The sequence below is a fragment of the Sturnira hondurensis genome, unplaced genomic scaffold (assembly GCF_014824575.4).
Source record: "Sturnira hondurensis isolate 20B ecotype Veracruz unplaced genomic scaffold, ASM1482457v3 Scaffold0000460, whole genome shotgun sequence".
Classification (NCBI taxonomy): domain Eukaryota; kingdom Metazoa; phylum Chordata; class Mammalia; order Chiroptera; family Phyllostomidae; genus Sturnira; species Sturnira hondurensis.
In genome coordinates, this window is record NW_028073091.1 from 1501488 (window position 1) to 1529098 (window position 27611).

At 42.6% G+C, this 27611-nt stretch overlaps 1 protein-coding gene and 1 pseudogene across 1 annotated transcript in view; one reads left to right on the forward strand and one right to left on the reverse strand.

Moving 5' to 3' along the window:
* The window catches only part of ROR2 (receptor tyrosine kinase like orphan receptor 2), a 218017-nt gene that overhangs the window by 136401 nt on the left and 54005 nt on the right, over positions 1 to 27611 (reverse strand). The window lies entirely within an intron of this gene.
* On the forward strand, positions 11648 to 11782 carry LOC118983793 (thymosin beta-4-like; annotated as a pseudogene).

The window sequence follows — 27611 nt, forward strand, 5'->3', positions numbered from 1 at the left end:
AAAACTTTTTAGTCTAGTTTTCAAATACAGTAATTCTATACAGCAATAAAAAGCTTAAACTCTTTCCACCAGTTCTTTCATAGGACAACAAAGGGAAAAACCACATGAAGGCACTCAGTGTTCCTAAGCCTGCCACTTGAATAAAATAGGCAGTCTGCACACTTTCAACCAGCAGGTTCTCCCTCAAATGACAATGACACCTCTCTCTAATTGACACTTCAGTTTACAAAAACAGTCCCGAGACTAGAGACTCTGGGAATCAAAAGATTCAACTGTGAAATTTCTTTTTTCATTGAAAAAAAAAGTGATTTTAATCACATTAACCTTCCTCCTCCTTACAAATTAGGATATCAAAACACTGACTTTGCAGAAATAACATCAGAGAAGGTAGAAACACTTAATTTTCACTTAAAAGAACACAAAGCAGCCAAAAGCAATTTGATATCTTACTATAAGCACTACAAAGAAACACATTTTGAACATTAAATCTTTGTCCTTTCTTAAAAAAGTTAGAGAAAGCCCTGGCTGGTATGGCTCAGTAGATTGAGTGCTGGCCTGCAAACCAAAGCGTCACCAGTTCAGTTCCCAGTCAGAGCACATGCCTAGGTTGCAGGCCAGGTCCCCAGTGCAGGGCACATGAGAGAAAACCACACATGATATTTCTCTCCCTCCCTTCACCTCTCTTTCTTCCCCTTTCTAAATAAATAACTAAATAAATAAAATCTTTTAAAAAATTAGACAAGAACTTTCTGGCTTCCAGCCAAGATGGAGGCATAGGTAGACACACTGTGCCTCCTCGCACAACCAAAAGAAGGACAACAACAATTTTTAAAAAAAAAACTGACAGAAAACTAAACTGTATGGAAGTCCAACAATCAAGGAATTAAAGAAGACATATTCGTCCAGACCAGTAGGAGGGGTGGAGATGGGCAGCCAGGCGGAGAGGACTAGCCACAAGGTGGCAGGTGGCAGACCCAGTGAGTTGGTGGATTGTGTAATGGGGTGCACAAGGCTGTAGCTGGCCAGCAAGGCAGCAGCTGGCGGACCTGGTGAGGCAACGGACTGCAGACCAGGCAGTCCTACATTCACACACAGATAAACTCGGAGAAACAAATGGGAAGTGGGATGGACNAATAGTGAAACATTCTGCAAAACTGGGCTTTTCCCTTCACAAGTACCAAGAGTGTAAAAGTCAAGAACAGGTTGAGGGATACTCCAGATTGGAGGAGACCAAAGAGGCCTGGGGCCAACTGGAGCATGTGATCCTAGATTAGATCCTTCTCACAAAAGGAGAAGATTCCTGGGATGGCCAGTCACACTGTCCTGGATGGGGTCTGACCGAGGCATGGATCAACCCTAATTTCCTGACTTTGATGGTGATTGTAGAGGTGCGTACAAAAATGTCCATATTTGTTGCAAACACACACTAAAGCATATGGGCTAATAAGGTACTTTGTCAGCTACTTATTTTCAAATGGTTCAGAAGAGAAAGTTCTGGGTGCTGTACTTGCAACTTTCCAGTAGATTTTGAACTTCGTAAATATAATTTGGAAAAATAAGAAAACTTTACGTGACTAAAATAGCAAAGTGTTTCAACTATTACAGATATCACACTAGATAATAGGCAAACATTAAAAATTATGGTTGGGCCCTGACTGGTGTGGCTCAGTGGGTTGGCCATCACCCCACAAACCAAAAGGTCATTGATTTGATTCCAGGTCATAGGGTGGCAAGCCAGGTCCTCTGCAAGGGGTGTGCAAGAGGCAACCAATCAATGTTTCTCTCCCTCTTCCTCCCTCCCTTCCCCCTCTCTAAAAATAAATAAATAAAATCTTAAAAGAAAAAAAATGATGGTTATCAAAGGATTATATAGGCAATAAGAAAAAAATGTCTAAAATAAAAGCATATCCTATGATTACAAATGAAAATAAAAGTAAATATTCCAATTTTTAACAATGAGTTATCTCCAGCGGCATAATTATAAATAATGTTTTCTTTTTATATTGTTTTCCTTCCAAATATTGACATACATGAACCAGCTTTATCACTGGTGAAAATTGGAGTGGGGGGACGGGGTGAGCATCACTGAGCTATGACACCTTGACAGTGAAAGTCATTAGCAAGAGTTAAAACAAAGCTCTGTGGGATCATGAGAATGTTACAGAGAAAAAGAAAGCTTACAAAGGCCCAATGAGGGCAAGTAGACTGCTATGGTGAAGAGAGAGCAGAAAATGCCTGCCAGGGAGAGTTGTTTTCAAAGAGATCAAAATTCTTAAGTGGAGGCTGGGACAAAAGTTTTATCATGGGGCAAGGTGGGCAGTGGCCACTCACTGTGAGTGTTGTGTGTCCGGATCTGGCTAAGGCAGGAGTGCAGGGCTCCACAGGGAGTTTCTCCTTGTCATAGCCATGTGAAAGCCTTCTAAGCCAACAGCAAGTGTGGTTTGGTTCAGGCCTGTTCAACCGCAAACAAGAACCCAGAACTGACCCCCTGGCCCAGAAGTAGAAGGCAGCTGAAAGGCATCTCCCACTGAGCATGAAGGTACAATGAAAATATTGAGTAAAAAAAAAAGCAGGCTGCACAGGAATACATATAAAGGTCAAAAGCCGGTAAAACTAAAGCCATGTATTAACTGTACCCCTTGAAAATTCATGCTGTAGTCCTAACCTCCAGTACTTCAGAATGTTAGTGTGTTTGGAAATAGGATCCTCAAAGTAGTTAAGTTTAACTGAGCTTGTTTGAGTGGGTCCTAATCTAATATAATATAGCTGGTGTCATAAAAGGACATTAGTGGGTAATCACATTGTAAGGTATAAAAATGTGGAGGCACTCACTATAATGTACACCAACTATACTTAAATTTTTTTCAAAAAGAAGACATTAGGCTTCTGGCCAAGATAGAGGTATAGATAAACACACGGTGTCTCCTCACAAAACCAAAATTAAGGACAACAAAAATTTAGCAACAAAAAATAACCAGAACTGACAGAAAATTGAACGGTACAGAAGTCCCGACAACCATTCATCCAGAACAGTGAGAGGGGCAGAGTTAGCAGCCGGCAGAGAGGGGTCGTGGTAGGAAAAGGAAGTGGTTGGTAGACCCCAGGTACAGGGAGGAACCGAGCAGACCCAGTGAGGCATTTGAGGCAGCTGGCTGACGGGGTTCACACATTTCCTCGCAGATAAACCAGGCAAAAATGGGTAGTGAGACAAACCACGCAACCCAGGGCCCCAACGACAGAAAATAAAGTCTAAAAACACCGACTGAAAAAACTTTGGGGGGTTGAGGTGCCAGGAGAGGCTCCCAGCCTTGCAGGAGAGTTCATTGGAGAGACACACAGGGTCCTAGAATGTGCACAGGCCCACCTACTGGGAATCAGCACCAGAACAGCCCAATTTGCTTGTGGGAAATGGGGGAAGTGACTGAAATCTGGCAGAATGGAGCAAGTGCCATTGTTCCCTCTCAAACCCTTCCCGCGCATACAGCCTCACAACACAGCTACGTGGGTTGCCCCACTGGGGTGAATACCTAAGGCTCCCCACCTCACTATGCAACAGGCGCATCAAGACAAAAAAAATGGCCCAAACGAAAGAACAGATCAAAGCTCCACAGCAAATACAACTAAGCAACAAAGAGATAGCCAACCTATCAGATGCACAGTTCAAAGCACTGGTCATCAGGATGCTCACAGAATTGGTTGATTTTGGTCACAAATTAGATGACAAAATGAAAGCTACACTAAGTGAAATTAAGGAAAATGCACCGGGAACCATCAGTGACAGGAAGGAAACTGGAACTCAAATCAACGGTGTGGACCAGAAGGAAAAAACAACCAACCAAACAGAAAACAATGAAGAAACAAGAATTCCAAAAATTGAGGATAGGCTTAGGAACCTCCAGGACATCTTTAAACATTCCAACATCCAAATTATAGGGGTACCAGAAGGGGAAGAGGAAGAGCAACAAGTGGAAAGCTTACTTGAACAAATAGTAAAGGAGAACTTCCCCAGTCTGGCAAAGGAAATAGACTTCCAGGAAGTCCCAGGAAGCTCCAAGAGTCCCAAAGAAGTTGGACCCAAGGAGGAACACACCAACACACATCAGAATTACATTAGCCAAGATTAAAATGAAGAAGAGAATCCTAGAAACAGCAAGAGAAAAGAAGGCAGTTACCTGCAAAGGAGTTCCCATCAGACTGTCAGCTGATTTCTCAAAAGAGACCTTACAGGCAAGAAGGGGCTGGGAAGAAGTATTCCAACTCATGAAATCCAAAGACCTACATCCAAGATTGCTCTATTCAGCAAAGCTTTTATTTAGAATAGAAGGGCAGATAAAGTGCTTCTCAGATAAGGTCAAGTTCAAGGAGTTCATCATCACCAAGTCCTTATTATATGAAATGTTGAGGGGATTTATCTAAGAAAAAGAAGATAAAAAATATGAACAGTAAAATAACAGCAAACTCACAATCATTAACAGCCACACTTAAAACAAAAACAGAAACAAACTAAGCAAACAACTAGAACAAGAACAGAAACACAGAAATGGAGATCACATGGAGGGTTATCAACAGGAGAGTGGGAAGGGGAGAGAGGGGGAAAAGGTAAAGAGAATAAGTAGCATAGACGGTAAGTAGAAAATAGGAAGGGAGGGTAAGAATAGTATAGGAAAGGTAGAAGCCAAAGGACTTATATGTATGACCCATGGACATGAACTAAATAAAGGGGGGCAATGTGGGTGGGGAGGGGTACACAGGGTGGAGGGAAGTAAAGGGGAGGGATGGGATAACTGTAATAGCATAATCAATAAAATATATTTAAAAATTAAACAAGAGCATGATAATATTTCAATATATGGACCCAAGATATGAGTTTATTATAAATGAGTGATTAAGAGAGTATGGACTAAGTTCTACTTTGGTTTTCAGCTGAAAGCATGGGTGGATGGGTACAGTGAAAAAATGTTGGCTTCTTCAGGGCCTATGTCAACCTGCTTAAGACGACTGCTGAAACAAAGGGAACAGTTAATCAGAGCTGCCAGCAATGTTCAATCAGGCCCCATCCCTAAAGTGTAATGAAGATGTTTTCTTTAAACTGCTCCAAAGAATATGCCTCTAACATTGGATGCTATCCAAATTTAGCAACACATAAAAAAAAAACAGCCACTTCCTAAATTACCTAAACCAAAACATCACAGCTAGGTATTATGTTACAATAGTGAAGTCACAGCAAAAGTGTACTCAAGGAAACCAGCAAAGAAAGAAAAGAGTGGTATTATTTCCCTCGGCCCAAAACCGAGCTTACCAGCAGCATGTCTTAAAGCTGCATCATACTATAGGAAATGTCTAAACATACAGGGCTACTGACATTTAAATTAGTTAAAATTAACAATTTAAAATTTTATTACATAGTCCAACTAGCCACATTTCAAATGCTTAATAGCTGCATGAGGCTACTGGCCACCATACACAGATACGGAAATTTTCATCATCCCCAGAGTTCCATGGGTAGGAGAGAACTGAGAAGCAACTGTAACAAAACACTGCAAATACATGTTTTTGCTTAGAAAAAAATGGATAGAATCTTGAAACAACTGAAATCTGCCAATCCTCCTCAAATTGGGGTTAGTGTTACTATGTTTTAAGACAAAACAGAAAAATAGATCCAAATAGCAAATTATCTATCATAATAAAAAAATACCTTAGAGGTTGTGGTTCTGGACAAGATGGAATAGGGACACCCTGCCTGTGTCTCACACTGAGAGAATGCAGGAGTGGCTCCGGGACGTCAACAGGGACCCAGACCAGAACAGACATGGGCTGAAACTCAAGGGTGGCCATGAGCACAGAAGAGAGAGCCACAGGGGGAGCCTTCTGGCTCTACTTGAAAAGTGTAAAAATAAATGTATCTTTACCTTCTAGAAGAGTATTGGGAAGCACACAATTCTTTTATTTATCACTTTCTTCATTCTGTTCCTGCCCAGTCCCTATGGGATGCTAAGGATGTGGGGGTGGAGGTGGCAACAGGTGAGTGTGGGGACATAAAATTCTGAGGAAGAAGAGCCTATCTGCAATCAGAGGAGCTGGGGTCCAAGTGATAGTGAAATACGTTGCATTTTTCTCTTTCTGTCCTCCAACTGCTTAGCCCTAGACGCAGGAGAGTATGCTGCACAGCAGGCAACTGAAGCCCAAGATTTGTGCCAAAAGGTTGAAAATGAAGCCTCAGGAAACCAAAAGGTACAGGGGAGGTCATGGGGAAGAAGAAATTCAAAAAAGTGATCCCTTAAAGTTTTTTTGTAAACTCTTGAGACCACCCATGAGCTGCACATGTGTGGATCTGACCCTAAACAGATGTTGAGAATAGAACTGAAAAATAGAATACCACTCAGGTCCCAATTGGGCCAGATCCAAACAGCACTACAAAGGCTTTGAAACCAGAACTGACATTGCAAGCACACATCTCAGAAGGTGTTTGGGAACTTGCAGCCTAAACCCAAAAGTATAAACAGTATCTACATTCCCCATAGGGGTGAAACAACACTCAGAGTCTCGGAGCCAAAATATAGTATTTTAAATCTCCATGATACAATATAAAATTACTCAACATACAGAGAACCAGGAAAATCTCAAACAACTAGCAGACATTAAAAACAAGATGACAGAGCCCTGGCTGGTGTAGCTCAGTGGATTGAGTGTGGGCCTGCGAACCACACGATCACGGTTGGACTCCCAGTCAGGGCACATGCCTGGGTTGCAGGCCAGTTCCCAGCAGGGGACTCAGAGAGGCAACCATACATTGATATTTCTCTACTTCTCTCCTTCCCTTCCCCTCTAAGGATAAATAAATAAAATCTTTAAAAAACAAGATGACAGAGATGTTGAAATGATCTGACAAAGACTTTAATACAACTACTATAAAAATACTCCAAGTAAGAACAAGTAATGATAAGCATGTTGGAAATCAACAGAAAGATACAATTTTTATATAACACAAAATTGAAGATATAAAAAAATTTAAACTTTAGGATGAAAACAATAAATGGAAGCAAAGCTTCATAGGATGGGAGAGAGAGTAGTATGGAGATGACAGGGATGTCAATAAACATTGTACAGTCTGAACAAAGGGGAAAAACATTGAAAAAAGGGACCCTAACAGACCTGTGCGGCAAAATTAAATGGTCTGACATTTGTATCATCAGAGTCCTACAGCAAGAAAACAAGTGAAAAAATGAACTTCCTAAATGTGGAAAAAGCATAAACCCACAAATAAAAAAACTCAGGGAAACGCTAGGAAGATCAACCCAAAGAAATTTACACCCAACCGCAACGATCAGTCTGCTAACAAACTAAAGACATGACAAAGACAGAAAATCTTAACGCCAATCAGAGAAAACAAATTATATACAGAAGAAAAACTACTGTGATAGCTACAGATTTCTCAGTAAAAACAGTGGCACTCAGAGGACATGGAACAGTAAAGCACTCAAAGAAGCAAGCTACTCACCCAGAATTCTATGCCCACACAGCAAAAACGCCCTTGTGGAATGAAGGTGTCATTTCCAAATAAAGAGAAACTACCAGCATTTACTGTCAGCAAACCTGTAGTTAGAGTTAAAGAACTGCTAAAGGAAGGGAATTGTGTCAGAAACAGAATGCGGGTCACCAGCAATGAAGCAGGAGGAACAAAAATGCTAAACTTGAAACCCTCCTATATCGCTGGTAGGAATGCAAAAAGGTAGAGATACTCTGGCAAACAGTGTGGCAGTTTCTTATACACTAAACATACACACCATGTGACAAAGCAATCCCATTCGTAGGTATTTACCAGAGAGAGATAAAAACTTACGTTCTTGCCCTGGCTGGTGTAGCTCAGTGGATTGAGCACGGGCGTGCGAACCAGAGTATCACAGTTCGATTCCCAGTCAGGGCACATGCCTGGGTTGCAGGCCAGTTCCCGGCAGGGGACACACCAGAGGCAACCATACATTGATGTTTCTCTCCCTCTCCCCTTCCCTTACCCTCTAAAGATAAATAAATAAAATATTTTAAAAAAACTTACGTTCTCCTGAAAACCTCAACACTAATTTAATTGTCAAAGATTAGAAATAACCCAAATGTCCTTCAACAGGTAAATGGACAAGTGAACTGTGGTTCACCCATACAATGGACTACTGCTCAGTCATAAAAATGAATGAACTGACACTGAGAATAAGGCGAATAAGTCACAAAGATATTACGGAGACTCAGAAGTTAACTACTTTATGATTCCATGACATTCTTTTTTTCTGCTTTTTTTGAATATATATATATATACACATATATATATTCAAAAACCTATATGTACATGGGTTTTTTATTTTGTATTTGTTTCAGGTGTACAGTGTAGTATTTAGACAATCACATACTTTACAAAGTGTTCCCCTCCAACATTTCCAATACCCACCCAGCACCATACATACTTGTTACAATATTATTGACTGTATCTCCTATATTGTGCTTTACGTCCCAGTGACTATTCTCTAACTACCAGTTTGCACTTTTTAATCCCTTCCGGTTTTTCACCAGCCCCCAACCCCTCCTGTCTAGCAACCATCAGTCTGTTCTTATCCATTAAGTCACTTTCAATTTTGTTTGTTTATATTGTTCCTTAAATTCTGTGCATAAGTGAAATCACATGGTATTTGTCTTTCTCCGAGTGACTTATTTACTTAACATAGTACCAATCAACATGGATGTAACATACTCTGCAGCCAGACACCCATCTGCTTGGGCAAAGTGCCCATCCCCAAAATGAACCTGAAGTGAGTCTACCCATCCACTCAGGTGTATGCTATTGTTTCAATCAAGAATCAAACAAGAATTAACACACATCTGAAGAAAGCATCCAATATGAAAAATAGGCACCAAGATTTTTCTTAAAAAATGACTCCAGAGAAAACCAAGATAATTGCAAAAGAAAGTAAAAACATTAAATTTCTAGAGACATTCGAAATTGTATTGAACTCTTAGAATTATCAGTATGCAATAAAAAAGGAATTAGCAGATTAAGAACTACTGGAAAATTAAGATGTCAAAATAAAAGCAAAAATTCAATAGAAATGTTCAAAGACAAAGTTGAAATGTCCCAGCAAGAAAAACAGAAAGGAAAGAGAAACTTTTGGAAAGACAGAACAAAAAAAAATGGGAGAGGCATTATTTAAGAAAGGATACAGGATGGGAGTAAAAGGCAAAAAAACTGTACTTGAACAACAATTAAAAATTTTTTTAAATAAAATAACACAAACAGCTTTGGGGGCAGGGGGAAAGAAAGGACATCCTCAAACTTAAAGACTCAAGTATCCATATAAAAAGAACCAAACCTGCCCTCAAAACAACATACCAATACATGTGCATCTAACAGATGATCGTGAAATTTCTGAGCACCATGGATAAACAGAAGATCCCCATCTCTCCAAACTAAAGCAAGTCACCAGAAAAGAAATGAGGGACAGTTGCACAGGTTCTAGCAACTGTGGGGTGATGTTCCAGAAAACATGACCTTCACTTAGAATGATATCCAGCCAAACTATCAGTTGAGAATGATACCCAGCATGTGGGTGTGTGGAACTCAGAAAACATACCATTTACACATCATTTCTTGGAACATTCCTGTCTCAAGTGCCCATGCGTCCCTCCACTCTTCTGATTTCCCTCACCACCACACACTCAAGGTTTCACCTACACTTCCTAAGAGAAAAAGAGGATCAGAAAGTACCAGGGTTGACTGCTGTGGAGCACATGCCCATCCCTAAGTCATGTACCCAGCCCAGATTGATGGGGACAGAAAGACGTAGAATGAGCTTACCAGGGAATCCAGGGTTTCTGTGACCAGAAAAGGATCAAAAGAGCCAAAGAGTATGGCATTCAGGGAAGAGAGAGAGACTAATAATGAAAAAATTACCATCTATATGTATACAATTTCTAGGAAACATATTAAGTGTTGCCAGATAGACAATATTACATTCATCACTAAGAGCCAATTCTTCTTAAGTCTGTAATAATTCCGAAGAATCATCAGTGTTATCAAGTCATTTTATAGCTGGGGTTTGTTTTACAGCAGTTTTTCCTATTATGTCTATCGACAGGCTAAATTATACTCAGGCAACTCTCCTCACCTCCTAGGTTTAGGTTTATGTTAAAACAAGAAGGGGAAGGGGCCTAAGGGGCAATAACATTTGCCTCCTACCTCAGTGGGAGGTTGTGAGAATTATAATTAGATTGCATCTGCAAACTGTTCTAGAGGTCCTCAGGGAGAGGAGCTATAAATAAGTCAAGGTATTATTATCCCCAAAGATAATCAATTATTTCCTCATCAAAAGGAGGCTAACAAAGAAAGGCTTTATGAGGGACACCCCTTAATTTGGTTAAGCCTCCAGCTTTAACAAGATTTCCACAGTATTTAGAACTTCACAGGGCCCCAGTACCAATTCCAGCTTCCTGTAACAAAGGAAATATTTACAGTACCTGAAAAATCCCTTTGTGCTAGAAAACTACCAGAGTAGCACTTTAATTGTGCCTGTTAATTACATTCACTTATTCTACAGACTGGTGGAGGGTAGAGGGAGATGGGGACAATGGGAGTAAATGAATCTCACCTCAGTGGACCATGTTAGCCCTTCCCCTTACGAAGTCAAAGTTCCCACTCTTCTTCACACCTCCATAGTTCTCCTCCTTCTGTGAAGATGACTCACCCTCCATGGGCAGCTTGAGGCCAAATGCTCTCCACAAAGCCTTCCTGGCCTCACCTGGCAGAAGCAGGTGTTCACCATGTTTCATATAGCCCCACCTCACTGCATGTACCAAACTGAACATCGATTCACTTAAGGGCTTGTTCTATAAAATGTGAGTTCCCTGAGGATAAGATCTGTGTTAATTCATTGTAAGCAGTCCCAGAGGCTCCTCATTTCACATTCAGCACTCTTTCGGGGGTGGGGGGTTGATAATAACTAGCCTTTTTTATATGCCACTCAAAGGCCTAAACCAAACGGTGGCCACCCATCATTTTCTAAGATGCACAAAATGAGGAGGGCCCTCACTCTGTAGAGACCAAAATTAAAAGCCAACCATATTTCCTGAATCCTCCAGAAAGAACTCATTACAAAAATCTCCAATTTTCTTAAAAAGTCAAATCAAAAGAAAGGCACCTCCAAAGGCCATGGAAATTAACAAAACACAGAAAAAGTCACTCTTCATGGGTGGCATCTATTTACCCGCATCACCAGGAATGGACATGTGCTCTGTTCACAGGATAGGAGACAGAATCCCAGTTTTCTGGGCCACCTGACCACACGGGGCCGCAGGAAAGGAGATAGCATTCTTCTAAATCTAAGGACAAAGGACAGCATGAGAGGGAACACTGAACCTCTTTACCTCTCTTCCTTTTTTCAGAGATAAATTTTATCTGTTTTCTTAGTAGGCAACATATATGTGCATGGAACAAAATTCAAAAGTTACAAAAGAAAGGGAAGGCCTCCTCCCACCCTGCCTCCCAGCCCCCCACCCACTCCACAGAGACAGCTTCAGCTTCCTTTAAATTCCCACAGATCTGGATTCACGGGCAGCCACTGATTGGACTCCTCTCCTTTGTGCACCTCACCTCACTTCCTCTGCAACCATGTTTGACAAACCCAATATGGCTGAGATTGAGAAATTTGGCAAGTGGAAATCAAAAAAGACAGAAATGCAAGAGAAAAACCTACTGCCTCAAAAAAGAGGCTGAAAGGAAAAGCAAGCAGGAGAGTTATACTGAGGAGGTACCACCACTATTCACTGTACAAGTGTTGCCTTCATATTTTACTTCTTTTAGCTATTTACCTTTGTAAGATGCCAAGAGGTTGGGTCAGTTTAAATGATGGTGCTGCCCCTTTTCACATCAGAGAATTACTGACAATGAAGGCCGCACCTGCCTCTCCCATCTGCCTGTATAACTGGCAGGGAAGGAAAAGAACTTGCATGTTGGTGAAGAAAGAAGCTGGGTGAGACAACGGTGAAACCCAGAGTAAAAACCAAGCTAGTTCAAGGTGTCCTGCAGGCTGTAAAATGCAGTGTAATCAGAGTACCATTTTCTTTTTCTATTTAAAAAATATTTTATTTATTTTTAGAAAGAGGAGAAGGGAGGGAGAAAGATGGGGAAACATCCCATCAATCAGTTGCCTCTCGCACACCCCCAACTAGGGATCTGGCCTGCAATCCAGGTACGTGCCCTCACTGGGAAGAGAACCCAGTTCAAAGGCCAGCACTCAATCCACTGAGCAACACCAGCCAGGGCCAGAGTGCCATTTTCTTTGTTCAAATGATTTTAATTATTAAAATGCATAAATTTTTTAAATATGCAAATAAAAAATTTAAAAACTTGGAAAATAATATCCACAAGTCCTTGAACTCTTCTGGTGGATAGCCATGAATTTACATAGGTCAGAATTAAGTTGAGCCTTGAATGAAGTCACTACATCACTCCCTCAACCTCATCTTGAGTCTTGCAACACCAGGTATGTTTACCAAGAAACAAACCCTAGAAAAAAGTGTGGGGGTGTAACAGAAGCCTGGGCCCCACAGACACACCAAGTGTCAAGATACTCCTATTGCCCTGGCCAGTTGCTCTGTTAATTGGAGCGTTGTTCTATACACCAAAAGGGTTGTGGGTCTGATCCCCAGTCAGGGCACATACCTAGGTTGCAGGTTCCATCCTCAGCAGGAACACACACACACAAGGCAAGTAATCAATGTTTCTCTTTCACATGATGTTTTTCTCTCCACCCTCCCACTCTCTCTAAAATCAATGACATATCCTCAAGTGAGAATTTAAAAAAGAGAGTCCTATTAATTTAGACAAGAACCACAGGGACTTTAATTCTAACCCCTGCCCTGCCTGTCCCTTTTCTTAAAGTCACACCCTTTGCCTCTCTGATTGCACTCACGCTGTCTGAGAAGATTCTTAGCAAGACTGAGGAGGTAAAACTGAGTTTTCATCATAGTAAAAAAGTTAGCCAGGCAGAATGTCAGTACCCCCCAAAAGCCAATTTATGAAGTGCTACAGGCTGAATGGTATCCCTCGAAAATCCATATTTCAAAACCCTAACAACCAGAACTGACCTTAGTAATAAGGTTTACCTGTCAGGTAAACCTCAGGACTGACACCTCAAAACTGACCTTATTTGGAGATTGGGTCTTTACAGAGGTAATTAAGTTAAAATGACATCATTAGGATTGGATCTAATTCAATGTGACTGATGTCCTTAAAAAACAGGAAATTTGGGCACAGAAACACACATACATAGGCAATCATGTGAGGACACAGGGAGAAAACTGCCATTCACAAGCCAGGGAGAGGCCTTAGAAGAAACCAACCCCGCCAGGACATTAATCACAGACATCAGCTTCCAGAACTGTGAGACAATAAATTTCTGGTGTTTGGACTACCCAGGCTATCGTATTTTGTTATAGCAACCCTAGCACACTAATGTAGTAGTATGTTTAAAGCAGCTGTGTTTGTAGACACATTACCAATAGACAATGACAGTCAGGAGCCCCTGTGGCAGTATGATAATTCCCTGAATAAAACAGGAGTCCTGATTCCATGTTGACAGACAAAACATGAATAAAGTGAGAGTCTGATGAGGAATGTGATGGTTTTGAAGTATCCCTCACCAAATACCAAATACTGATTCATTTCAGTGGGAGAGCCTGGCAGGTAAACCTCATTACTGAGGGGCAGACTGAACCTGCACATCTGATAGGATGCAATGAGAGAGATACACAACATCACATCCTGGCCTTGCCGAACATGCCAAAATGATAAGCCCAATAGTGAAACATTCTGCAAAACTGGGCTTTTCCCTTCACAAGTACCAAGAGTGTAAAAGTCAAGAACAGGTTGAGGGATACTCCAGATTGGAGGAGACCAAAGAGGCCTGGGGCCAACTGGAGCATGTGATCCTAGATTAGATCCTTCTCACAAAAGGAGAAGATTCCTGGGATGGCCAGTCACACTGTCCTGGATGGGGTCTGACCGAGGCATGGATCAACCCTAATTTCCTGACTTTGATGGTGATTGTAGAGGTGCGTACAAAAATGTCCATATTTGTTGCAAACACACACTAAAGCATATGGGCTAATAAGGTACTTTGTCAGCTACTTATTTTCAAATGGTTCAGAAGAGAAAGTTCTGGGTGCTGTACTTGCAACTTTCCAGTAGATTTTGAACTTCGTAAATATAATTTGGAAAAATAAGAAAACTTTACGTGACTAAAATAGCAAAGTGTTTCAACTATTACAGATATCATACTAGATAATAGGCAAACATTAAAAATTATGGTTGGGCCCTGACTGGTGCGACTTAGTCAAGCAAAGTTTATTAAGGCTGAGTTCTAATAGGAAAGCAAAGCAAAGGTGGCAAAAGTACAGGCCTGGTGGCCAAAAGGGGTGGCCTGGACCCCCCCAAGCCAGAGGCCAGCTGGCCAGGGGTCCTCCATGGGCCAAGAGAATCACAAGAGCAAGAGAAGGGAGTGAGTCCTTTGTTCTGAGGACTTATATCGCTGATGGGGTGGGGCGAAGAAGTTACATTTTGATTAGCAGGTAAAGGTGGTGCTGGTTTCCCCTGGAGAGATGTGACTACCCCAGGGCAGGTATGGGTGGGGGTCTGTTAGCTGAATCCTCATCTTGCTCCAGACTCTATTTGTTCATTTTGGAAACATGATGGGAGTCAGGTCATTAACCAAAGTTGTTTATGGTTTTTGTTTTCCTTTGGGCACTGTGGACCCCTCCCTTTCTACCTGCCAGGCCTTGGGATGAACATACAGCCTTTTCCCAGCTAGTGGAGAAGATAGGCACAGACTTTCCAGGGCTCCCGCCTCCTACACTATCATAGTTTCACTTGTTGTTTGGGACTCCTGACAGCCTTTTTGGACCAGGCTCAGGAGTGTGCGCTTTGGCTTGTAGCCTCCTGTAAGTGCTTGTTAGATTGTAATGGAGAGGGCCCTGCCTTTATTTCCCCTCTGGTCGCTCATTCCACCATAACATTCTCCCTCAAGTAATAATGACCCAAATCTATGGGGACTTTGGGCTCAGGGCTACTGGGTCAGTGGGTGAGACATGTCTGCCCCCTCTTCCCTGCCTTGGTTTGCTCTCTATCCTACCTAACATAATGACCTTTTAATTTTTTTAAAAAAAGCATAACAGACAGCACAGCTGTGTGGCTAAAAGTGAAAAATACTTGTAATTGCATTACCCAGGTTCGGGAAGATGTTAAACACTCTTGGCTGGTGTTTTAGTATTTAAAAAATACTGCATATAGCTCTGGCCAGTGTGGTTCTGTTGGTTGGGCGTCACCCCACACAGCTAAAGGTCGCCAATCCAGTTCCCCATCAGGGCACATACCTGGGTTGCAGGTTTGGTCCTGGTTGGTACTCATGCAAGAGACAACTGATTGATGTTTCTCTCACATCAGTGTTTCTCTCCCTCTCTCTCCACCACCTCAAAATAGGTAAACAAAATATTTTTAAAATACTGCATATAATAAATAAATATTTTGAAATTATGTGTACATTAAAGACAGTGTCTTTAAACAGAAATATACACAAAACAGAGCTGTGTTTTCATTAGTTGACCAAAATGTTCTGACCAGGGATTCACAGGAAGTCTGTGTTTTCCCTACGAGCAATGGATCAGTGTTTATTAACTTAGTGTTGGCTGTGTCTTCAACACAACAGCCACAACCAGTAGGAATGTAGTGTGTGTACACACCTTGCTTTGCTCTCACTTCAATCCTGACTATCAACAGTGGTTCCCTTTTCTTGGCCATTTTCTGTTTCTGTAAAACACTTGCACTGCTACCTCTCTGAGTGCATCTTTATCAGCAGTCCCCAGATTTTAATGCACCTAACGAATCCCTTGCTGATTTTGCTGAAGTGGGATTATGATTCAGTAAGTCTGAGGTGAGGTCCAAGGATATAGATTTCTGCCAGGTCCAAGGATATAGATTTCTGCCAGCTCCAAGGTGGTAACTCTGTTTGTCCCTGAACCACAGTAAATAGCGAAGACTGTATCCTGCCTTTCTCTTTTTTGTTTAAAATACTTGGAACAAAAATTTCACACAAATAGGTCTCTACAGTTGTAAGAATGGTTAGCGGCAAAATCCTGTTTCTCCTCAGGACTCAGAGAAGTCACCGAGGAACTAGTAAAGTGTGAAGACTTTTACCGAAAAGCATAAAATGTCTCAACTACAACACACGACAAGAAGATAAAGAAAGAGAAAAGAATTTATATTTGGCATAAACTTAACACAGGGTTTTTATTAAAAGCGTACTACATACAGTTCATATGCTTTATAAGTGATACAAACTTTAAGAAGATATAGACTTTGCTCTCAGGGAACTTAAAAATTAGAAGGGAAAAGGGACGTGCGTAGTTGTGACAAAGGATAAAAAGTATAAACTTGGCAAAGTGTGCTGCAGTGTGGTGGGAGTTCAGACACTGCTTCCACTTGTGAATCAGGGAACGTCCCCCAAAGAAGTGACATGTTACATGGGCCTGAGATTCATTAATTTTCCAATATGTAGAGGTTACTAGAATCTCATTTTCTCCAGAGTTAACACATGAGTTTTAAAATCTCAGAACCAGGTCAGAAAGGAAAGCCTGCAAAATTACAATTAGTGTATTTTAATAACAGACCATTAAATAAACATAGGTAAACGACAACAAAAACTGTACAAAAGAGAGTTGAAAGGAATTGTCACCATGCTGAGTTTTAAGTACGTTTTGAGTCCGTGGGCTGCTGAAATCTCTCCAAGGGAAGAAGAGTGGGAGGAGGTTCGCTGTGTGTTCTAATAGGAACAGAAGTCCAATGGGCTATCCATTGCACCACGGAGCCACCTAGTATGTCCTAATAAGAACAGAGATGAACGTTACTGTGCATGAGGTGGAGGTGAGAATTGAAGAGTAAAAGGAAAGGGCCTGGGAAAAGAAGAATTAAGAGAGAGAGAGGAAAAAAAATACAGGACAACAACTAAGGAGGGGATAAAAGAAAAGGAAAGATGAATACAGAGGGGAGAGAAGATGGCAGCTAGGTAAGAGGGCACAGATTCCACTTCCGCCTACACATGGGAGGGAAACCTGGCCGATCTACGGAGAAACAGAGAAGAAAGCCAACAGTACCCCAGCATATATGAAAATAGGAGGCCAAAAATTGTAGCAGACATTGAAAAACCAGACAGTAAGGACAGTGCTTCAGGACTAAGGTCCAAGGGATCAGGTTGGGGACCAGGGAGGCTGCAACCCCAGGCCCAGGCAGCTGGGCTAGCCACAGGGCTGCTAGGAGAGAGCTAGGTCAGGGCTCCCTCCCCAGACAAGCAGGGTTTGAGCAGCACCAGGAAAGACCTGGTTTGCTTGAAGTCGCAGAGAGGGGAGTAAGGACTGGGTGGCAAACACACAGGAGCTGTAAGCACCCACGTGTAGCCCTGGGAAAAGTGTGTGCCTGAGCCGTGTGACTGGAGGTAGCCTGGTGGGGGGCGCGTGCACCTGCAACCTGGGGAGAGAGAGCTTTGTGGAACAGTGGTGACCACACCCTAGGACTGCAGAGAGCACACGTGCCTCCGGAGACATGAAGACCACTCCGGTAAACTCGGTAAACTTGGAGTGAGACCCACCCACATATGTAAACCCACACATCAGCCTGCTGCAGCCAGCAAAAGTAGAAAAAAACAGTTTGGCAAGCTTGAAACCAGCAAGAGGTTGTTTCGTTTGTTTGTTTGTTTGTTTTTGTTTGTTTGATTTTTCTTAAAGTAATTATTTTTTTCATTTTTATTATATTTATCTCTCAATTTCTTTTATTTCTCTTTCATTCTTTTTTATTTTATTCCTTCTTCCTTTCTTTCCAATTTTATATCTTCTATCTTCCTTAGTCTGCTTATTTTTTTTTTGGAAATTCCCAGAAATGAGATAAAAAAACCCCAGCACTGTGAAAAGACAAGAGTTGAACCCAAAGAGGGGGCATCCCAACAGCTGAGTCACAGAGACAAATTTCACTTTGCTATTACAGAGACCTGCAAGATATTGCATATTTCTATTATTATTTTTCAATATTCTTACTTCTTTTATTTGAATAATATTTTTGTATTCCTCTTCTTTCTGTTTAGTCTTCTTTGCTTGGCTGGTTATATTGTATCATTTGACAAAGTTTCCCCTGATCTCTCTTTCATAGTGTATTGCTCATTTATTGTCCTTCACGTGACCTGTGTTCTATTAGTACACTACTGAAGGTCCCCTAATCCCTATTCTTGGCATCTAGACCATACAGATTCTGTCATATGATTGTTGCTCTAGTATTATTGTAAATAATACCTCTTCCATACTATTGTAAATACTACACAACACTCTTAGATCTCAGCCCACTTCATGGTTTCCAGAATTCTATTACTATAGCGGTTAACTCTATTCTCTCACACCCTACACCTACTTACCATCCTTTCTTCTCACCTTGCCTCAGAATCCACAACCTCAATGCTTTCTAGATCCATCTCACAATCCTTCCCTCCCCAACAAGAGTCTTATCTTCTTTCCATTCTTTCTAAAATGTGGCTACTTGGATGGAATATAACAGTTAACACTATACATAGCCAAAGGATCTCCTATCTCTTCTTTACTGGCTGCTACTGTAAATAGCATAGAATACTCTCTTAAACCATTTTGCCTTACCCCTCTAACCGATCACAAAAAAGGGCAGGTGGGAACGGTGAACACTAGGATATTCAAAGGGCATTGCACCACTGAATTTCACCGGTATTATATCACAGAAGTTCACCATAACCCAGTGAGTCATAACAGATCAATTTAAGAAGTTGAGGCTAGCAAGAAGAGTCTCATAAACAATGGGAAGAGAAAGGAACAATCCCCAAATGAAAGGAAAGGAGGAAAACCACAGAAAGAATGCTAAATGAAATAGAGGCAACNGTGACAGGAAGGAAACTGGAACTCAAATCAACGGTGTGGACCAGAAGGAAAAAACAACCAACCAAACAGAAAACAATGAAGAAACAAGAATTCCAAAAATTGAGGATAGGCTTAGGAACCTCCAGGACATCTTTAAACATTCCAACATCCAAATTATAGGGGTACCAGAAGGGGAAGAGGAAGAGCAACAAGTGGAAAGCTTACTTGAACAAATAGTAAAGGAGAACTTCCCCAGTCTGGCAAAGGAAATAGACTTCCAGGAAGTCCCAGGAAGCTCCAAGAGTCCCAAAGAAGTTGGACCCAAGGAGGAACACACCAACACACATCAGAATTACATTAGCCAAGATTAAAATGAAGAAGAGAATCCTAGAAACAGCAAGAGAAAAGAAGGCAGTTACCTGCAAAGGAGTTCCCATCAGACTGTCAGCTGATTTCTCAAAAGAGACCTTACAGGCAAGAAGGGGCTGGGAAGAAGTATTCCAACTCATGAAATCCAAAGACCTACATCCAAGATTGCTCTATTCAGCAAAGCTTTTATTTAGAATAGAAGGGCAGATAAAGTGCTTCTCAGATAAGGTCAAGTTCAAGGAGTTCATCATCACCAAGTCCTTATTATATGAAATGTTGAGGGGATTTATCTAAGAAAAAGAAGATAAAAAATATGAACAGTAAAATAACAGCAAACTCACAATCATTAACAACCACACCTAAAACAAAAACAGAAACAAACTAAGCAAACAACTAGAACAAGAACAGAAACACAGAAATGGAGATCACATGGAGAGTTAGCAACAGTGGAGTGGGAGGAGGAGAAGGGGGGGAAAGGTAAAGAGAATAAGTAGCATAGATGGTAGATAGAAATTAACAGGGGGAGGACAAGAATAGCATGGGAAATGTGGAAGCTAAAGAACCTATGACACATGGACATGAATTAAAGAGGGGGAATGTGGGTGGGAGGGGTGTGCAAGATGGAGGGGAATGAAGGCAGGGAATGGCGCAACTCTAAGCATAATAAATAAAAATATTTTTTAAAAAGAAGAGATTAGGACACAGACACACAGATGGACAACCATGTGAGGACAATGGGAGGAGCCGATGACTACCAGCCATGGAGAGAGGCCTCAGCAGAAACCAGCCCAGCCGGAACCACACCAAAATTTGGGACTTCAAACCTCCAGAACTGGGACTTCCGACTAAGATGGAGGCATAGGTGGAAACACTGTGCCTCCTTGCACAACCAAGTTTAAAGACAACAAAGTTTTAGTAACAAAAACGCAACCAAAACACAGAAAATTGAACTACATGAAAGTCTGACAACAATGAACCATTCGGCCAGACCAGTAAGAGGGGTGGAGCCAGCAGCTGGTGGAGTGAGGTTTTGCAGGAAAAATCAGCCAGACCAACCCAGGCACTTGGGCGGCGGTTGGTAGATCCCAGGCGTGGGGTTGCAATGGGCAGACCCAGTGAGATCGCAAGGTGGCTGTCCGACCGCGGTCACACATTCGTGAACAGATAAACCAGGCAAAGGAGCAAACAGTGAGATAGACCCCACAGGCCCCAGTGGCAGGAAGCAGCAGAGGAGACTACCATTGCCCCTATTTGACCCCACACCCACATACAGCATCACAACCCAGCAACTGAGTTGCCCCGCCCTGGTGAACGCCTAGGGCTCTGTCCCTCATACGTAACTGGCGCAAACAGACCAAACATTATGCCTCAAGAACTCAAAGCACCAGAGCCAATATCTAAGTGACCAAGAAATAGCCAACCTATCAGACGCATAGTTCAAAACACTGGTGATCAGGATGCTCACAGAATTGGTTGATTTTATCCACAAATTAGAGGAACAAATGAAGGCTAAACTAATTGAAATGAAGGGAAATGCACAGGAAACCAATAGTGAAGGAAAAGAAACTGGGACTCAAATCAAGGGAGTGGAGCAGAAGGAAGAAAAAAATGACCAAACAGAAAAGCATGAAGAAACCAGAATTCAAAAAAATGAGGAGAGGTTTAGGAACCTTCAGGACATCTTTAAACATTCCAACATCTGGATTATAGAGGTACCAGAAGGAGAAGAGGAAGAGCAACAAGTGGAAAGCTTACTTGAACAAGTAATAAAGGAGAACTTCCCCAGTCTGGCAAAGCAAATAGACTTCCAGGAAATCCAGGAAGCTCAGAGAGTACCAAAAAAGTTGGACCCAAGAAGGAACACACTAAGGCACATCATAATTACATTAGCCAAGACTAAAATGAAGGAGAGAATCCTAGAAGCAGCAAGAGATAAGGGGACAGTCACCTACAAAGGAGTTCCCATCAGACTGTCAGCAGATTTCTCAAAAGAGACCTTACAGGCAAGAAGGGGCTGGAAAGAAGTATTCCAACTCATGAAAGGTGAGGACCTACATCCAATATTGCTCTATCCAGCAAAGCGTTCATTTAGAATGGAAGGGCAGATAAAGTGCTTCTCAGATAAGGTCAAATACAAGGAGTTCACCATCACCAAGCCCTTATTATATGAAATGTTAAAGGGACTTACCTAAGCAAAAGAAGATAAAAAATATGAATAGTGAAAGGACAGCAAACTCACAGTTATTAATAACCACACCTAAAACAAAAGCAAACTAAGAGGACAGCTAGATCAGGAGGGGAACCATAGAAATGAAGATCACATGGAGGGTTAGCAACAGGGGAGTGGGAAGAGGAGAAGGGGAAAGAAGGTACAGAGAATAAGTAGCATAGATGGTAGGTAGAAAATAGATAGGGGGAGGCAAGAATAGTATGAGAAATATAGAATCTAAAGAACTTGAGACACATGGTCATAAACTAAATGGGGGGAATGGTGGGGGATGGGGTGTGTAGGGTGGAGGGGAATGAATGGGGGAATAGAACAACTATAATGGCATAATCAATAAAATATATTTTTTTAAAAACCCTCCAGAATTGTAAGACAGTAAATTCTGTTGCTTAAACCAGTGTATCATATTTTCTTACAGCAACCCTAGGAAATTAATTCATTACTATGTGGTAAAACTGCAAAAATAAACAAGGGAATTTTTAACACAGAATGGAGGACAGCTGTTACTTTAGAAGCTAAGGGGACCCAGAGAAACAGAGTAAAGCTTAATTTCTTAAACTAGGCGGTAAGTACCGAGCTATTCATTTCATCATTCTTCACGCTGCATGTTTACATGGTATATATCCTTTTGAATCGATGATAAATATTTAAAGGTAAAATCTTTCCACAGCACTGCCCAACATGGTAGTCACCAGCCACATGGGGCTTTTAAAATCTAAATTAATTAAAATCAAGTAATAAATTAGAAATTCAGTTTTCCAGTCACATTGTAACTGCTCAATGGCCATATGTGGCTGGTAACCACAATTTGGACACCACAGATAAAGAATGTTTCCATCACAGCAGAAAATTCTACCTGGGAGTGAGGCTCCATACAATTTCACAGCCAAGAGGGTTCAGGACAAGATATCCAGTGACTGGAACCCTCTTGCTCCCACATGAAACATCTGTCTCCATTCTGTGCTCTGGCAGCCACAGCCTCTCCAAGATGCCCTTGCTGCTGGAAGCTGCCATAACTTTCCAACAAAGTCCTTGCTAGAGCTGCCATGCCACCAAAATGACTTCTCCTAAGGCCATCTCACCAGCCTCACACCACCCTATCCCCACCCAGGCCCCTTTCCAGCCTGACTTCCAGCTGGGAGTAGAATGTCAGGAGTTCTTGCCAGGGCACAACTGAGTCTTGAAAAGAGCATGTTATGACTGCTGCAAAAGCCAGATGAGAGAAAACACTCACCACCCAACTAGTTAGGTGGAACCAGCAAGCCACTCAATTAGAAGGAAGCTGGAGGAATCAGTTACCAAGGGAGATCGCCTCGTGGAAAGGTGTGGCACTTGATTACCTTTCCCCCTCTTTTCACCACCCTGAGCATTTGTCAGTCTGGTACAGTTCCATTCAGTCCCACACAGTAATGCCTACCTCCCCAGTCCCTGTATTCGCCTCTGCCGATTTAATGCAAACAGACACAGGCACTGACACAAACCAGTCAAGGCCCTTCCCAGGAGCATTTCGCCTCCAGCAGTGTGTTGGCAGGAACTCACAACACACAGTCACCTCCTCCAGGAAGCTGTATGGAGATAGGGTACGGGGAGGATCCAGGCACAACCTACCTACCTGACTGACCGAGAAGATTACTGACTCTCAACCTAGGCTTGATTTCCTTGTTTTAACCAGGACTTTCAGGTACAGAAATTCTATATTCTACATTCCCCATTCACCATGCCTGTTCTTCTGACAGTTTTTAATACCATCAGAATATTAATGCTAAAGGGCTTTTCCTCAATCTTCTCTGATATCTGATCTGAAAATGTATGACACAAACTTGTTTCTGTCCTAGATTTGCACCCTGAATAAGAGCTGGAGAGTACCCCCAGGGCTGCCAGGCACATCCAAAACTATTTCTTCCATCCGCTGAGCATACTTCCATTTCTGTGTTTTTTCTTTAATAAATGCCAGGATATAATTTGGTTCGATACTAACATGCACTGAATTAAGTCCAAACAGCCTCTGGACCAAATTTTTTTAACCATACTTTCTAAATTAAATCACAGACTTCCTGTGCTGAGAAGATGACTCATCAGTGGGGAAAGGAAACATTTTGTTGCCTTAACTCAGCATTTTCCAAGTCAATAAGTCTCCTACTGAAAATGCCAACACCTTTTAGCTCCAGAGCCCAGATATGGCAGACCCCAGAGCAGAGGTAGGAAAGCCAGCAGCTCTCTCCTTTCACCAGAATCTTCACTGAATGGCCTGAACATCTGAGTCCCAGCTCTTTCCCATTTGTTAGTCAACTCTCCAGGAGACAGCCTGGTTTCCAAATGGGAGTGTGGCCCACAGCCCGCAGGAGATGAACAAAGGAAGGCATGAGCAAAGGTCCAAGGTCAAAAGGTACAAGAACAGTTACAAAACAGCCTCTGCTGAAATGAGGGGAGGTGGGAAGCAACGGAGGTCTAAGCTTCTAGAAGCCCAGTTCCTGGACCTCTTATACAGGAATGAACCTCCAAGGACACTGCTTTTCCTCAAGCTGAATTATCAGCACAGTCAATAGGTCAGGACAACCACTGTCCTCTGTAAACTAGCCTCATGATCCCTTCATCTCTCCCTGGGGATGCAGGGCCAGAGCTCAACCCCATCCCTGACTGCATTACTGTACCAGGGAGAGTAGGATGGAGGACATCATTAAAGGACACAGCAAAATGCCTGGGTGCAGCTAGGATATGACAGAATTTGCGGGACTCACTAAAATGTCATTGCAAAGAGGAACATTAGAAAAACCCCAAAGCTCCTCCCCCATGTTGTAATTTTCTCCAGTAGTAAGATTTCATTTACTTTAAGGGGTTGAAGTCAATCACCAATTGCAGCCCTGGCTGAACAATAAAAAATAAAATAATCGTGAGATAAACAGTAAAATGTGAGCACTGACTGCATTTTTATATCATTAAATTATTGTCCACTGTTTCAGGTATGGTAATGGCAGTCCAGTTCCTTTGTAAAGGAGCCTTTATCTTTTTGAGACATGTAGGAAGATGTTTACAAATGAAATGATGAATTTAGAGAGGAAGGGAGAGAATTAAAGCGCAAGTGGACAATTACTGTTGGAGCCAGTAAGGAGTCCATGGGTTCATGCTATTCCCTCTACCTTCATAATGGAAACCACGCCAATCCTTCTCCCTCCATGTTTTGAGGGCACCCCCCAACCCCAGCTGACCTGGGCAGGACTCATGACATGGATGTAGGCCTCTGTCTACACCACAGGCTATGTACGCTGTGGTGTCTGGACCTTGAAGCCGGAATTGAGAGCAGCTAGTTCCCAACCCCTGCACTGAGACAAAAGCCTTCCTCAGGCTCCAGGATGGAGTGGCCCCTCCTGGGGCTTCAGGAAGATTAGGAAATGATTCCTGACCACCCCAAGCTTCTCTGGAAATATACAACAAATTCCGTCCCCCATAAAGTTTATTTTCTCCTTAAGCAAATGAAGTTTCCCACTTTAGGGGTGGCAAAGCGTATGGGTGTAACAGCAGGTTTCTTGTGAGCACACAGATGCAGTATCACCAGAGGATGTTCGTCCGGCAGCAGAAAGATGAGCAGATGAAAGGGAAAGATAATACTACTTGCTGGGGTTATTTCTCTTCTCACCAAGGGTCAGGAACCCATTCCATTACTTAGCATTTAAAAGCCTCACAGGAGAGAATCCTATGCATATGGTTTGTAGGAGGAAATTCAACCTCTTCAAGAATCCTAAGCAAGACAGCTTTTACCTTCCTGGATCCCAGAAAAGACAGACCTTTCTGAAGGCAAGGCTTCGAGGACAAGCCAAGTGGGGTTCCACTTCAGGTGACTATCTCCAATCCTGGGCACAAGACACACCAAGTCAAAAGGAAATCTTTTAGACTTCCATTTCTAACATCCAATTATTCAAAGGTTTCAGGGCCCATCTGTTTTTCAGGTTTGGAAAAACTTTAATTTGGTATATAGTATTTCAGATATATCCCCAAAAAGTGAATGAGTAATACAACAGCCAAAATGAAAGCCCTCTTCCTTTCTCAATCTCCCTCTAAGGTTCCCATGGCCCTTTGGAGCAACAGCCGTGGCCTGGGTTACACTCTGCATGGTTCCTGGCACAGCGAGAGAGCCATGAGCGCCCACCAAGTCTGTTCTGCACCCACAAGCTGCCCACCAAGTGGCTTAGTGGGATTCTTTTTAACATGAATGGCTCTGTCTGGTTTTTTGTTTGTTTGTTTGTTTGTTTTGCTTTCTAACTGGGACTGAACAACTTCTTGGAAAAACAAACAATCAGAGGATAACTCCATTTGGAAGAAAAGCTGTGTAATTAAAGAGTGAGAGCTTTATTCCCCCATACCTAGCCAGAACAATACTAAACCTTGGTGCCCCTCCTGGTAGACTGGTGGAATGACTCAGCAGTCCAAGTACTGACTGAGCACCCACACCTGGCACTCAGTCAAGCCCCTGCCTACAGAGCTGAGTCTGACCTGTGTGGGCCAATGCCCAGGCCTTTACAAGCCCCAGAGCACACAACTGTTGGGCCTCTGTGCAGGTGGACACACTGTGGAGGCCCCATCTCAAAACTAAGTCATGAAAGTCACCCTATGAGGACTGAGAATAAATGTCCCGAAAGACCTGGTTTCAGAAAGGATGGCTCAGAAATTTCTTGAGATCTGAAAAATTATAGGTCAACTTGAAGATCCATATTTGTGCACTTTGCCCTTTTAAGGGGCTCTCAGACTGAGAAATCGTGTTTTACAGCTGGCTCACACAGGAAACCTCCTAGCCTAGGGCATATTCCAAAATAATTCTGGTTTGGGCCTCTGAGAACACTGGAGGGGGTAATGGTGTAGTGGGGTCAGCGGGGGTGGGGGGGTGCAGTGCAGTGCATTTCTGTAGCCAGAGACTCCAGGACAGCCATCCCAGAGCCAGACAGGCAGACAGGCCTCACCTTGGTCCCTGCCCTGGCCAGTCAGACCTCACCCTCCCATGGGGGGAGGGGTGTCCAGGCCTTCAGACCAGTCAGCAGTAAGAGCCTAGTGTGGGTCTGGCTGGCTTTTCTCCATTGTTCTTTTCTAAGAACAATGGGAACAACCTCTTTTCTTCACTTTTCTGAAAGAAAGGCCTGAACAGAAAGCCAGCCCTGACCAGTGTGGCTGAGTTGGTTGGAAGTCATCCTGCATATCCTGCAAACTGAAAGGCCACTGGTTCAATTCCTAGTCAGGACATATGCCTGGGTTGCAGTTAGAGTCTCTGGTTGGGTTGGGGGCATGTGAGAGGCAACTGATTGATGTTTCTCTTGCACATCAATGCTGCTCTCCTGCTCTTTCTCCATCCCATCCCCTCTCTCTTAAAATAAATGAATAAAAATCTTTAAAAAAAAGAGCATCAGGGGCCAGAGAGGCCACATCTGGGGACACTGACAAGACAGGCAAAGACACACCTGTGCACAGAGGGCTGCACTCAGCCTTGGGCAGGGAAACTCAAATCCTGGCCTCTAGAAAGTTCTAGGGAACCCAGGCAGCCTTTCCTCAGGACAGTAGAAGCACCAGCAGTGTCTCCCACCATCCTCCCAGGCTCCTGTCTGACCAGCAGCCACTCCCCACAGACCATCAGTGGGCCAAATGCTCCTGTTCACCAGGACACTGCCAGGGCCCAGAGGGGATGGTGCTGCTCACCCCCAGTCCAGACCTCTGGACTGGATACTCTACCACTTCCAGAAAACAAGTGGGCTTCAAAGGGCTAAAAAGCACAAAACGAATGCTGTTTAAAAACCAAGGTTCACACACATTGAGTCCATTAAAAATAGAAAAAAGGAATCCCCTATCCAAAGAGCCATTTTCCCTGCATGTTCTGAGGTAAGTATCACAATTCTATGCCTGACACATATGGTTTAAAACAACAGCATGCAAGCAAACACTGACACTGGCTGCCCCATGAACATGACCTGGCAGGAATGTGCCTGGGTGTTAGTGGCTCTAGAATGAGGCCCCTCCCACCACACAGCTCAGGGGAAATCTCCACCAGGCCCCTGGTGTTGTCTACCACCCCGCTCCC